The sequence below is a fragment of the Bos taurus genome, chromosome 19 (genome assembly GCF_002263795.3).
Source record: "Bos taurus isolate L1 Dominette 01449 registration number 42190680 breed Hereford chromosome 19, ARS-UCD2.0, whole genome shotgun sequence".
NCBI lineage: Eukaryota > Metazoa > Chordata > Mammalia > Artiodactyla > Bovidae > Bos > Bos taurus.
In genome coordinates this window covers 59575385-59590061 of record NC_037346.1, presented here as the reverse complement: position 1 = coordinate 59590061, position 14677 = coordinate 59575385, and the positions used below count along the sequence as shown (strand labels likewise).

The 14677-nt window shown below is 43.1% G+C and overlaps 1 long non-coding RNA gene across 1 annotated transcript in view; it reads right to left on the bottom strand.

Annotated features, from left to right (window-relative positions):
- LOC132343134 (uncharacterized) overlaps nt 1-1794 on the bottom strand; it is a 97222-nt gene extending 95428 nt beyond the window's left edge. The window contains exon 1 of the long non-coding RNA XR_009491836.1: nt 303-1794. This is a non-coding gene — a long non-coding RNA (uncharacterized lncRNA). The remainder of the gene's footprint in view (nt 1-302) is intronic.
- Nucleotides 1795-14677: the final 12883 nt, after the last annotated feature.

Here is a 14677-nt window from a genome sequence, read left to right as displayed (position 1 = left end):
GAGTGGGTTGCCTCCTCCAAGGGATCTTCCCGGCCCAGGGATCGAACCTGCGTCTCTTACGTCTCCTGCATTGGTAGGCACATCCTTTTACCATTAGAGCCACCTGGGGAGCCCCTAATACTGCCGTACTGGCTCCCAAACTGAGCTTTAAAAAAAACAATATTCCGTTAGACGCTTCCTTCAGCTTCTCCTTCATGGCAGTGTAGCTAATCCCTAACACGTGAGGAAAGGCCTGAATAGAGAGTGCCTTTTTACTGAAGGCCTGACCATTTGAACACGATCTGAAAGCATCCGCTACTGACCTTGAAAGCGACTACCGCTGTCACTCTTTCAACAATTCCGCGTTGGCGTTATACTGTTTTCATCGCGTACGTCACAGATGGTGCTGGCCTCTATCGCACAATGATATCCTCCCCACAAACGCGTTCTATTTCCCAGGCAGACAGAACGCTCCTGCGGCAACCGACACACAGCACGTGTGTCGCGCCAGTGCGCTTGCGGCCTGTTCCTGAGGCGGTCTAATCAACCGGAAGAGGTCTAATCAACCGGAAGAGGTCTAATCAACCGGAAGAGGTCTTCCGATGACGTGCCGAGTGTTCCGCGTTATCTCCGATCAAGGCCCGGATGTGCTGGGCCTGACGGGGGACGCGATATAAAGACTGCCCCAGCAGGACCTCACCCATCCACTGGCGCCGGTGCCGGAAAAAGAGACGGGGACCAAGGCATCTTCCTACCGATGTGTCCCTCCTCCGTGTCTCTGTCATCTTCTCTGCTTACTCCTCTGACCACAAACCCTCTTTTCGTTGCTGGAGACGTGGGGAAGTCAGCCCAGGCTTGGCCACATGACTTCTAGATTATGCTTCGGATGTAACAAGGATTGCAGGTCACAGCTCACCCATGAACCAGTGTTAATAGTTTTTATACAAAACCACGAGACAGATTCAGCATCCGGGATCCAAGAGATGGAAGCCTAATGTGACAGTTCCCAAGGATTTTTTTTCCCCCCAGCTTCTCAACCAATCAGATAGCAGCCATGTAGAGCCAGAATCAGGACCAGACAACTGCATAAGGAATCATGATCATATAACTCTTCTGTAACGCATGCTGTACAGAGAAGCAATAACCTCCCTAATAAATCTACTGCGAGCACTTCCCAGCCTCCATCAGCAACTGTGGGTACTCAAGAATAGAAATAGCTGTTTTAAAACATATATACATATATATATATTTCTAGTATAGCTGTAAAATGTGCATGAGCGAGATGCCAGCCTTTGACAGAGAAATTTAGCTTTAGGTCTCTCAATTTATGCCTCTGAGGGGCACCAATTCCCCAGAAGATTAAACTTTCATTAAGTTCTTTCTTTTATTTCCTGCCTTTGCACCCATCATATCGTAAGTTCCATAACTGATGTCTTTCTGCGGTCATAAAACGGCTGAGCTTGAACTTCGGGGACCTGTCAAACACCTCCCGCTCCCCCTCTTCCCCCCAATAAAAAACCTTTTAGAGCACGGTACTTAAGTTGACAGACTCAGCGTTCACCCTGCCCGGCCTACGTCAACGAGAAAGCGCCTGGACGAGATGGAGAAGCTAATGTGCACGTGAGACAATCCCACCGTGGGGCCGATATTCCACACATGCACCCCCGCCCCGACCCCCCTATTGTTATGACTAGACAGGGATCATGCTGAACAGATTAACCGGCCGTTGACGGGGGACACCTACTGCTTGGAATGCCACTGCACTTAGCCTGAAAGGGGGTAAAACCGTCTCCCCTCCGCCCCTACCCCTGACTCCCTGGCAATATTTCTGCCACAGAAATACTCGGCTGTCAGCTCCAGAAAGGCAACCCAGGACAGCCGCGGTAGTCTGTTGTCAGAATGAAAAATGGTCCCGTGCAAAAGGTCTAGAAGCTGCGATGCTCACAGTCAAGGAGCCCTAAGTCAGGCATCTGACAGAGGACTTCGGTCTTGCTGTTAAATACCACTTAATACTGTCCTGCCTGATAATCCCTGCTGTTTAACAACTGTGTGAGCCCCGGCCCAGCCGTGGCAGAATGCCTTTTTGACAAGGGAGGATGGCCAAATGTCATACGTTTGCTTGGAAGGATAAAAGAAAACACATCTTGCATATAGTGAAAACAATAATGCTTACCAAAAAAAAAAAAAAAAAAAAGGGAATTGCAAATAGATTTATCCTTGATTCATCAGGAGAATTCCCAGCCAAGAGAGAAATGAAATTCTGAGGTTGGCTAGAGGGGAAAAGCAGAGAAGTTGATAGAGCTATCAGAACTCCAGACAGCACCCCTGCCGCTCCAAAGAGCTGGCTGGTGGTGAAAACCCTCAAACTAGTTATTTGGACCTGGACGTTAAGTTTTTAAACTGATTTTTTCATGCACTGTGTAGACCTGGTCTGAGACCTGTGCACCAGCTCATGTATTTGTTGTCGTTTTTTTGTGAAAGGCATCATTTCTACACTAAGAAGCATCAAGGACTAAACCTAAATGGTGCGAAGATTCACTATTTCAGTGCCGATTCTCTCACCTAGACCCACGGGTAATAGCTGATATAGTCTTGCCTGAAGCTTTAAAGGCTAGATAACAGTAGTAGTGGTGGTTTAGTTTCTAAGTCCTGTTCAACTCTTGCGACCCCATGGACTGTAGCCTGCCAGGGTCCTCCATCCATGGGGATTCTCCAGGCAAGAATACTGGAGTGGGTTGCCAGTTCCTTCTCCAGGGGATCTTCCTGACCCAGGAATTGAACCCGGGTCTCCAGCACTGCAGGCAGATTCTTTACCAACTGAGTTACGAGGGAAGCCCCAGATAGTATTAAAACATGCTTAACTCTAACTGAATTTCCCCACTTTCTTTGGTGGTTTCTTAGAGAATATACTTATAATATGACTATGTATATGCATAGCCTTCAATGCTTCAGAAGGAAGTACTTAAATGAACAAGCAGGACTTCTTAAAAATATATATATAAAACAATTCAGCTTAAGGGGAGCAAATTTCATCAACAGAACGGATCCAGTGAGGAAGCAGTGTGTGTGCTCAGTTGTTCAGTCATGGTGGACTCTTGTCACCCCGTGGGCCGCAGCCAGCCAGGCTCCTCTGTCCATGGGATTGTCCAGGCAAGAACACTGGAGTGGTTGCCACTTCCTCCTCCAGGGGATCTTCCCAACTCAGGGACTGAACTTATTATTCAAAAATAATTAAGGCAGATCAGGAGAATCTGACATCTTTGCAGCAATGTAAAACTATCCATCATAACTTGATTTTGAAGATCTGGGATGGATATATTTATGCTTTTAAACCTGAATTTAATTCAACAGATATCTCTGATAGAGTCAGGGTGACATGGATAGGTTTTAAGTCACTTCTGCTTATTCTGTCCACTAAACCTCAAACGTCAAACAACTGGAGAAATAGACAAAAGCAAAACAAAAAATAAAACACACAGAAAGAAGCCTATTAAACTCATGGTTTATTTTGAAATCTCAATGAATTCCTAAAATAGTTTACTTATAACTTCTCTTATAGCTTTGTCACTTCCTATCATATAATAGAGCTATTTGTTTTTTAAATATGCCTTATCTTCCCTATCATTCTGTAAGTTCCTTGAAGTTAGCACTCATATCTGATTAATGTCTGTATCCCTTAGTACAACCAGCATGGTAGCTTGCTTTCAGCAATATTCAATATTGTGCATCTCTTAAAATATGTTAAAATGTTCTTATGTAGAGAAAGGATTTTTCTGCCTTTATGAAAAAGTAAACTTTAAGGAGACAGATAACTTCTTTTAAGTTATTAATTTAGTAACATATTTATAGCCCCATATTATATTAAATCAGATTAATTTACAAATAATTCATTTTCTACTCATATAAAACTATTTTCTTTCAAATCTTTCAACAACAGGTTTTTTTTTTAAGAAAAAAAAACTTTTTGAGCCAAATATTACATTTCTTCTCAAAGCATGTGATTTCTATCACTTTTTAAATATTTGTGGCTCTGGCCTTTATGCATTCATGAATAATGCATATATATAATCCCCTTTTTGGATTATATAAAGATAATTGTTTTGGTTCTAGCTATAGGAATATATTTGTTATAATCATACCAAATATTTCTGTTAGATTTTTTTAATTAATTCATTTTTTACTGAAGTATAGTTGACATACAAAGTTTGAGTTGTACAACCAAGTGACTCAGTTTTACATCTGAATCAATAACTTGTAATAAAGTATACTGGAAAAGAATCATTTTTTTTGATTCTACATATGAGTGATATCAATACAATATTTATCTTTGTCTGACTTACTTCACTAAGCAAGACATCTCTATGTTTTTTTAAAGTGGCCTATAAAGTCTTAATTTATGAAAACAAGGACATCATTTTTACTGTCTTAAGCAATCCTATATGTATCCAAAACTAACATTGATCAATTTAATTACAAATTAATAGGTCTTTCCAAACTACAAATTGCATCTCAAAATAAATAACAGTGTATCTTACAATAAGGCAGGCTTTGTAAAGACTGAAATTTAAGGTAAGTTTTTTTTGGCTAATAGTTTTGTCAATAAAGTCATCCTACATTCAGGCATATTTATGTGATTTCCTCTTTCTTAGAAGAAAGATCCTAGATTCCTGTATCTCTCTCTATATATACAATATGTGCGTGCTCAGTCACTTCAGTCATGTCCAACTCTTTGCAACCCCACGGACTGTCACCCACCAGGCTTCTCTGTCTATGGGATTCTCTAGGCAAGAATACTGGAGCTGATTGCCATTTCCTCTTCCAAGGGATCTTCCCAACTCAGGGATCGAACCCACATTTCATGCAGCTCCTGCACTGAAGGCAGATTCTTTAACACTGAGCCACCAGAGAAGCCCTGCTCTCTCTCTATATGGATATAAATATTGTAAATGTAATATGTATATACTATAAATGCAATATGTATATAATATACATACACACACACGCACACACACACACTATATACGGACTCAAATGTGACCATCTCTTCCACCATGTCGTCATACTTCACAGGACTTTAGTGAAAAATAAAAATAATGTGTAAAAAGTGTCTGATACACGTGGAAAAAACAGCTGCTGATTTTATAATGAGCCGCAGCTCATTGTTCACTTAATCCGTGACTCCGGCAGCAGTCAGTGAGTGTGCACTGCGTGCTGAATGCTGGCTTCCAGAGAGCTGCTGAACAGTTAGCATCCTTTGGTGAGGAAGATACTTTTCAATCCCACATTTTTAGTTGAGGAACCTGAGATTCACAGATATTAAGTTGTTCTAGTATCTTGAAGGTGGTGCAGCTATTTCATCCCTAGGCTTACCTGGCTCCAAGCCTGCTCTGTTGTTCTAAACCAATGCATTTCAGAAGTATTGTATGTTAATGCCATATTGGAAACAGTCAGGGGATTACTGCTGAATGAAGGAAAGGTACACACTCAAAATAGCCTGGAGTTAAAACTCCCCTCAGGGTCCTCCCCACCATTCTATGCAAAACAAAGAACTCTCTCACCCGAAGGAAAAAAAAAAAAAAATGCACCTTAAGGTTGATTACGCCCAGCTCCCAGCTGGTCCAGCCTCTGGCCAGTCTTCAGAATTCCTTGCCCCAGCCGTAAGAGATAACTACTCCGAACAACCTTGGAGAAGAACAGGCCCCCTTAAGATAGTAGATTTCCACATACATGCCTATATATACTCATTCTTTTCTTGGGTTAGTGCAGCAGCTCACTAATCTGACTGCTGCCTCCTTCTCACCTCGTTAAAGGTGATCTGTTCCTGTAAAGTGCCGGTCGCGTTCTTCTTCCAAACCTCGCCTTCTCTAACTCCCTTACCCTACACTGAATGTGAAAATTTTGAATCAACAGACCTTACAGAAGGGAAATTCCCTACTTCTATCTCAGCCCCTCAAAATCTTTGGTAAAAATGACAAAGGGTCTCATTTATACCAGTTACATTCAAATCTGTCTAGTCAAAGCTATAGTTTTTCCCGTAGTCATGTATGGATGTGACAGTTGGACTATAAAGAAAGCTGAGCGCCAAAGAATTGATGCTTTTGAACTGTGGTGTTGGAGAAGACTCTTGAGAGTCTCTTGGACTGCAAGGAGATCCAATCAGTCCATCCTAAAGGAGATCAGTCTTGGGTGTTCATTGGAAGGACTGATGCTGAAGCTGAAACTCCAATACTTGGGTCATCTGACGTAAAGAACTGACTCATTTGAAAAGACCCTGATGCTGGGAGGGATTGAAGGCAGGAGGAGAAGATGACAGAGAATGAGATGGTTGGATGGCATCACTGACTCAATGGACATGGGTTTGAGTAAACTCTGGGAGTTGGCAATGGACAGGGAGGCCTGGCGTGCTACAGTCCATGGGGTTGCAAAGAGTTGGATATGACTCAGCTACTGAACTGAACTGATGGCTTCTTTTCTTTCTGGATGGGTCCTCCTGAGCAGTAGGCCTCCAGACTGGAGCAGAGGAGGACTCTGGCCTGTGCTTCCTCTCTCTGCACACCTGACTCACCTGGTTTGAGTCAGCACTCTCGCCCCAGGACTTGCCTGCACCCTCGCTGGGCTCCTCTGCTGCTGTTGTCTTGCTTCTGTTTACCATATAAACAATCGCTATCTGGGAGGATCAGCAGACCAAGGAAACCCTGTGACTTACTAATTAGATTTCCCAAAGATAATGTCAAATTAAAACCTGGCCCTCTGAATTCATGTAAACATCAAGGCATGCAGCAGCCAAAGTCTAGGCTCTGCTTGAGAACTGGCAGCTAATATTTTCCTCTCTTATCTGAGCTGAAGAGACCTGGCCCCCAGCAAGCGATTGCCCTGAGCATTTAGACACTTGAGCAAACAGCAGAGGCGCTGAGCTCAGGGTGTTTTCCTGGCTGAGTGCTCTATCTTTCTACGTGTTAAGTCCAGTGCTGGGCACACGGGAGGAGCAACGCGTTTGCAGCCCAGCCCAGTCGGCACCTTTGGGTACGGACGGGCTTCCCGGAATCAACTGGAATCTGACTCCCATCTCTGTTCTGTGACCTTGGGCAAGTGACTAGAACCTTCTAGTCTCCAGTCTCATCTTCAGCTTCGTCATTTACATAATGAGGACACCTGCTCTCATAGAGTTCCTGTGAGCCTGGAAAATGCAAGCAAAGCACACAACACAAGTCTGTTCTTCAGTAAGCTCTGAACAACTTAAACTCTCATTTTCTGGTATAGACGTGGCCCAGCTCACTGAGGGAATAAATGGAAGTGTCCTTGAAGCATGTCAAGAATGAGATATGACACGCCATGTGCTCAGTCATGTCCGACTTTTTGCAACTCCATGGGCTGTAGAGGCTCCTCTCTGTCCATGAGATTCTCCAGGCAAGCATACTGGAGTGGGTTAACAGTTCCTCCTCCAGGGGGTCTTCCTGACCCAGGGATCAAACCTGCATCTCCTGTGTCTCCTTCACTGCAGGTGGGTGGATCCTCTGACCTCCGGCTGAGTTGAAGTGAGCATGGAAATCAGCCCTGATCCTGAATGCTTTGTCTCAGAAATCCGAGAATGTTCCCTGATCCTGGGCCCAGGAGGTGAGCCAGAAATCCCACAGGGATCCCTCAGCCTCCAGTTTGATGAGACAGGAAGGGACGCGCTGGACGAGCCCAAAGGGCAGAACACGAAGCCTGTGGACTTGACCATCTAACCTCGAACCACTCTACCATTGCTTCTTCTGGTGAGTTCCTTGACTTCCTCAGACCTCATTTTATTCTTAAAAAAAAAAAAAAAAAAAATAGGGCTAATAATACTCCCCTCCCATCTGTGTACATTTAAGCTCAACACAAAAATCAGACATATTACATTACTAAGTCTCAAGTGATCATCTGTGTTTTGAAAGATGAGGAAAATGGCCAGATCACCATAAACGTTCTACAGTTTAAAAAAAAAATTTTTTTTCTACTTAAAAAAGTAGTAATTTTCCATTTAATTTTTTTTTTACTCTTGAAATTAAATGAGATAATGTCTCTAAAAGATGTAAACCTTTCTTCCCCAGGACCCAGGAAGCAATACTCCTAATTTTTCCACTCCTACACTTCCCACTTCCTATACTCATCTTCATGATACAGACAACAGTTAAAAGAAGAAGAAGAAAAAAATACGTTGCAGGGCTTCCCTGGTAGCTCAGTAGTAAAGAATCCATCTGCCAAGGCAGGGATCATGGGTTCGATCCCTGATCCAGCAAGATCCCACATGCCTTGGAGCAACTAGGCCCGTGTGCCACAGTTATTGAGCCTGTGCTCCAGAGCCCGGGATCCACGACTACTGAAGCCCGCACGCCCAGAGCCTGTGCTCCGCAACAAGAGAATCACTGCAATGGAAGAGCAGCCCCTGCTCTCCGCGACGAGAGAAAAGCCCGCACCGTAAGGAAGATCCAGCACAGCCAAAAACAAATAAATAAATAAAATTATTATTTTTTTAAGTTGCAATGAAGCTAAGAAGAAAGGATAAAAGTTGTGAACAGACCAATGGGAGAAAAAAAAAAATTCCAGTAGAAATTAAGAGCATGAAGTCAAATTGTTTCTAAGCCTAAAAACAGTACAACACAAAATGTTATACTCAGAGAGCATCTATTGAATTTTGAGCTTCTTATCATGAAATACTGTATTTCCCAACAAAGAATTCCTTGTTGCTACTGCAAGGAGCAGGATGCTTTTCTGAGACCAGATAACAGCTTTTTTGTTCTTCATTATAAGCATCTTTTCAGGCCGTGAAGTTCCAAATTTTCAGTCATTTGTTCAGATAATGTTGCACTTCCACAAAAATCATCTGTGATTTAAAAGAGACTGCATTTCAGAGACACACTGAGGAAGTGTCTGGCTGACAACCTCTCAACTCTGATTTGGGGCATGTTGCATTTCTTAAGAGGACGAAAAGGGTTACACAGGGAAAGACTTTGAGGCTGAAACTATTTTCCAAAATAGTGACAGCACCAAGTGCTCAGACCTCGAGTCCCAACAGGGCTCCACTCTAGTTAAACAAGACAGCTGGGCAGACTCGGCCCCACACACCAGGGCTGAACTGCTCCCGAGAGCTGAGGCTCCACCAGGCACCTGTTTGATTGAGAAAGGCCACACGAGGCAGCTCTGATTCACTGCCTGCCCTCCAGGACGCTGTCATCCACCTTCTCCAGGGACAGGACCCGAGTCTCTAGCTACAACCTACACGAGGACTTGGGTCCCACGTTTTACAAATGGTAGAGATGGGTAGGAAAATGAAGAAAAGTCCGCATAATTCTCAAAAGCTGAAGTTTGGGACCTTAGCATGTCTCATGGAAATTGAGATCAAGGGATTGGAGCTTTAGTCAAATGCCCCTTTTCCCACGCATCATCCTATCGTATCACCATCATAGCCATTGAAGGCAACACGCTCCTCACCTTGTATGACAGGAAACAAACTCACCTAACCCAGCCCTAGCTGAGTAGACAGGTTACAGTTTACACCTAAGTTTCAGCAGTCTTTCTATTCTCGATCCTGCCTTTAAACTCTAACTCCTTTCATCTTCTTTCTTCAAATGGTCTTCTTGACAGGCGAGACTTAAGATGTCCTAAATCCACAGTCTGGTGGTGTGTATCACAGGTCTGAAATGTGTGTCTCGGCCACTGCAGGCTCGTCCTAGGGAGAGACTGATCAGGCCTGAGACGAGGGGAGCACAGGGCAGGGGGCTCAGGTTCTGAGCTGTGGAGAGGCAGGGGTTTATGTTCAGAGAAGCGGGGGAAGGAAGAGAGACCAGACCTTCAGGATCTGCAGAGGGACTGAGCCCCGTGCGCAGCAGAGCTCGGCAGGCATGGATTCCCCCTCAAGGAGACACTCAACCTCCAGAGACATATTTTCAGATGCTACGTGGAGGGGGATATGTTGCTGACATCTACTGAGTAGCAGCCAGGAACATTGCTACATACTCTGCAATGCACAGGACGGCACCCCAGTGCCCCCCAAAAAAGAATAGGTCCAGCTTAAGACACCACTAAGTGTGCAGAAATCCGGCCTGAAAGTATAACTCTCAGAGAAGTGGGCAAGTGAAAGGAAAGTCTGTGAACAAACAAATGAAACCGAGACGTGAACTAATGGTCAGGTTATGAAACTACAGACTGGTAGCACCGAAGAGACATGGAAAGGTGGTTTTAGGCTGAACTTGGTAACTGCACCTCTTAATGGACATGCATGATCACATGCATGTAATGATGTATCAATTAACCCAACGATGAAGAGCAATGTACACCGGCCTTCCACTCTGACCTCAGGGTAGCCTGTGCAGACGACACGAAAAATACATAACCGTGTAACAATGCACACGTGCATGCTAAGTCACTGCAGTCATGTCTGGTTCTTTGTGACCCCAGAGACTGTAACAATACATTATTTAACATTTCCAACACTTATTTTCTTCTTCCTCTCCTTTAAAAAAAAAAAAAATTCCTTGAAACTAATGCCTTTTAGCATGCACTTTGGCTGCAGCTTCGGTTCCCAGGGGAAAACAGCTATAATACAGGGTCTGTTGTAATTAATACAGCTTTTGCTACTGTACTCTCTCTCTTTCCCTTTCCTTTAATTAAGTTTAGGCCACATCCTCAGCAGACGTTAGTCAACCAAAAAATGCAGAGAGGGAGGGGAGAAACAAAGTAGTTAAACCTATCACTGCATGCTTCATATGTAAAAAGACCAACCTATAACATCACTTCCTGGTATGATCGGTATTATTATAGTAGAGCTCTTAATGTTGGGTTTCATTACAGTAAACCCATGGTTTCACCAAGACATTTTCCCATGAGAACATTTTAATTAATTTATTAATTGCAAATGAAGCTACAGGTGTCTGAGTGGGTTGGCGGCAGCAGGGTGTGTGTGCGTGTGCTTGTGTGTGTGCACTGGAGCGCATGTGTGTCTGTGTGTGTTTTAATTGCTTCTGTATCCACCTCCGTGGCTCAACCAGTCCAGGCTGGTTAGCAGCTCCAGCCACCGATCCCCAGACAAGCCTGTGCAGGTGACTCGTCACATGACTGCATGATCCCGTCGGGCTTAAACAGCTCCGCAGGGAAATAACATTGTCATGATCAGGCATTGGCTTCCTGGCACCGGGAACCTGGTGCTGGGGAAGATTGGCCGCAACCTCCTTAGAGACCCAGTGTTATTCCTAACTAGGATCAATTGTTTAGATCTTTTTTAAAGCTTCCTCTCCAAGCCAAAGAAGGCTTGGCCCCCTCTGTGGGGATCTTCACATACAGTTCCTAACCTACTGATAGCACCTGAGGGGTGGCCTTTGCCCTCTCAGCCCCAAACCCTTGCAGGTGAGTTCTAGGGTTTTAAAAAAGTGCCATTACACTGGACAGGCAAAGATTTGAACATGGCCATTTCATGCGAGGGAACCAGAAGAACAGAAGGAGTCAAGACTTTGAGGTTAGATGAAGCTGATCTTCAATCCAGGTTCTGTACCCAACTAGATATTGAGCAACTTAACCTAACTACCATGCGTTCAGCACAAAATAAAGAAATACCACGGACCCTCACTTTGCCCATTGATAAAATGGCCATAAACACAGCTACTTGTCTGACCACGGTCAAGATTAGCAGAAGCTGGATGTGAGCTGTCTGACACGGAGCAGGCACATGGGAAATATCCATCATTTCCTTAGATCATCACTATTATTAGCCTTACAGTTAACAGTTGGGCTGTTTTCACTCTTTGCTCTTCAGTTCCATTGGAAAAAAAAAAAAAAAAAGATTTGATTTTAAACTGAAATACATTTATAAATAATTAACGTAAGGCAACCTGTATTTCCCTGACCCCTCCCTTGCTAATTTGGGAATATGACTTAACTGTGGTTAATTATCTGTTGGTTTGCTGTGTCTTATTTAAATTAAAACGTAAATCCCTCCAGGGCAAGAGCTAGGTATTTTCCGTGTCTTGTACTTCCTCACTCCTTCACTGTGTTGTTACTGAAGTCTTAGTAGAGCTCTCGGAAGGTTTGTCGGCAAATTCTGGAGTCAAAATCAAAGGCTTACAGAGTAACATCACTCGGTTTAACTAAGAATCTTCAAGTCACATTACCAATAGGGCCACAGCCTTTCCAGCCTTTCAAGTGACCTGTATCTATAGTTCAAGCGCAAATTGAAACTGTTATTTGCAAGAAATAAAAATACAAATAAATCATAAAAATAGTGAAAGCCATGGATGACGATGTTAGCGTGTATTTTGCATGAATGGAGTTCAGCATAGAAGATAATATACCTCGGTGTGTTTTTCTGTTCAAAAGCTCATTGCTAATTAAAATAAACATTAGATTCCTGAGGTTTACTGAAACTTTATTGCACTTAGAAAAAGGCGGCGGGGGGGTGGGGCGGGCAAGTGTGTGTGCGAGACAGAAAACGAGCAAGAGAGAGATAAAAGTTAATTAATAGAATTTGGCCTTCCTCCAAAATATACTCTGAGTTTGAGGTATTTGAGATTGGGTAACTCAGGTTGGCTGGTATGTGAAACACCTCTGTCAGGATGGTCTTGCCGAAAAATGCCTCTTCACTGGGAAGGTACGACATAGCCTTCACCTGCATCGCTATGACTCTGGCCACTCCCTGCCTGACACCACCAAGTGTCTGGGCCCCGACTGGCCAACATTCTGTATTGATTGCAATGCGTTTCTCCTCCTCAGACTGGCTTGGAAAGTCGAATGGTGAGTGAAGTCATTGGTTCCCCTGGGAGTTTGTTTATATCTCCAGTGGGAACTCATTTTTTCCATCACTTTTTATTAAATGGGGTTGGGAAATTTTGATTGGGTTTGGAGGGCCCTATCTGGTACTATTTATGTAATCCATTAGTCCCTGTTTATTACAGGGTCTGGGACTAATTGCATGTAAAAATTCCCAACTAGTTTCTGAATTAAAATAGTGATTTTTATGGCAAGAGCTGGGCTTCCCAAAGGGTGTTCCATGAAACCCAAGTATTCCGAGGTGCTCCTCGGAAAGAGGTTTAGGGTGCAAATAAATGAGAGGCGATACCATCCTGTGATCCTTCCTCTTGTTTATACATATTGCTTGATTTTCAGGGCCCCAAATAGCAAGATTAGTGTAGATATTGTTTATCGTTAAAGCACTTGGCATAGCAAGAGAAAACGGGAGACGTGAAAATATTGTGGATTAAATGAAGAAATTAATAAGGATTTGGAAGGTCTTGTAGTGAAGAAATCCATTTAGCTTTGTTCAATTAAATATTTTTCAAATTTGCAACGATCACATAGCCATTCTCTTTGTATAGAACTATCAACATACATAAAACTCATCTTCTGAAGAGTACACTTTAGAAAACTCCAGTTTACGGTATTAAACACATTCATAAAAGAATTACATATCTAGGAATAAAGTTACATAAAGATACAAAAGAACTGTACACATAAAATTATAAGACACTAATAAAAGAAATCAAAGACAATGTAAACAGATGGAGAGTTATTCCATGTTCCTGGGTAGGAAGAATCAATAATGTGAAAATGACTCTACCACCAAATCCAATGTACAGATTCAATGTGATCCCTATCAAATTACCAATGACATTTTTCACAGAACTAGAACAAAAACTTTCACAATTCATATGGAAACACATTCATAAAAATAATAGGGCTTCCCTGGTGGCTCAGCTGGTAAAGAATCCGCCTACAACACAGGAGACCCCGGTTCAATTCCTAGGTTGGGAAGATCCCCTGGAGAAGGGAATGGCAACCCACTCCAGTATTCTTCCTGGAGAATCCCCATAGACAGAGGAGCCTGGTGGGCTACAGTCCATGGAGTCACAAAGAGTCAGACACAACTGAGTGACTAAGCACACACACATAAAAAATTATATGTGCTATAATTAATTCAACAAACATTTTAGCCCACAACAACAAAAATGCTCAAAAAACAGAAGCTCGTCCACTGTTGAACTTATAACTTACTAGGGGAAATGTGATATATGCATATTTTTTAATATAAGGCAGCATATGGTGTATATGAAAGTACAAATTAGGGGACCATAAAGTGAGAAATTGGGGGGAAAATTACAGCTGAATATTGCTTACTTGGAGGTGTGTGGCCTGGTGGCTCAGCTGGTAAAGAATCAGCCAGCAATGTGGCAGACCATTCCTGGATGCTTTTGAACTGTGAGGCTGGAGAAGACTCTTGAGAGTCCCTTGGACTGCAAAGAGATCAAACCTGTCAATTCTAAAGGAAATCAATCCTGAATAATCATTGGAAGGACTGATGCTGAAGCTGAAGCTCTAATACTTTGGCCATCTGATGTGAAGAACTGACTCATTGGAAAAGACCCTGATACTGGGAAAGATTGAAGGTGGGAGGAGAAGGGGACAACAGAGGATGAGATGGTTGGATGGCATCACTGACTTGATGAACCATGAGTCTGAGCAAGTTCCAGGAGTTGGTGATGGACAAGGAAGCCTGGCATGCTGCAGTCCATGGGGTCTCAAAGAGTTGGACACGACTGAGCAACTGAACTGAACTGATTCCTTATTTGTGTTGTTCATGTATGGTTATTGCTTACACTTAGATTTCAATCTGTAGAATTGATGAAAAAGGCCTACTATTCCTGGAAGGAATAAGCAAGAAAGGAAGGAGGAGTAATGCTGTTTTGAT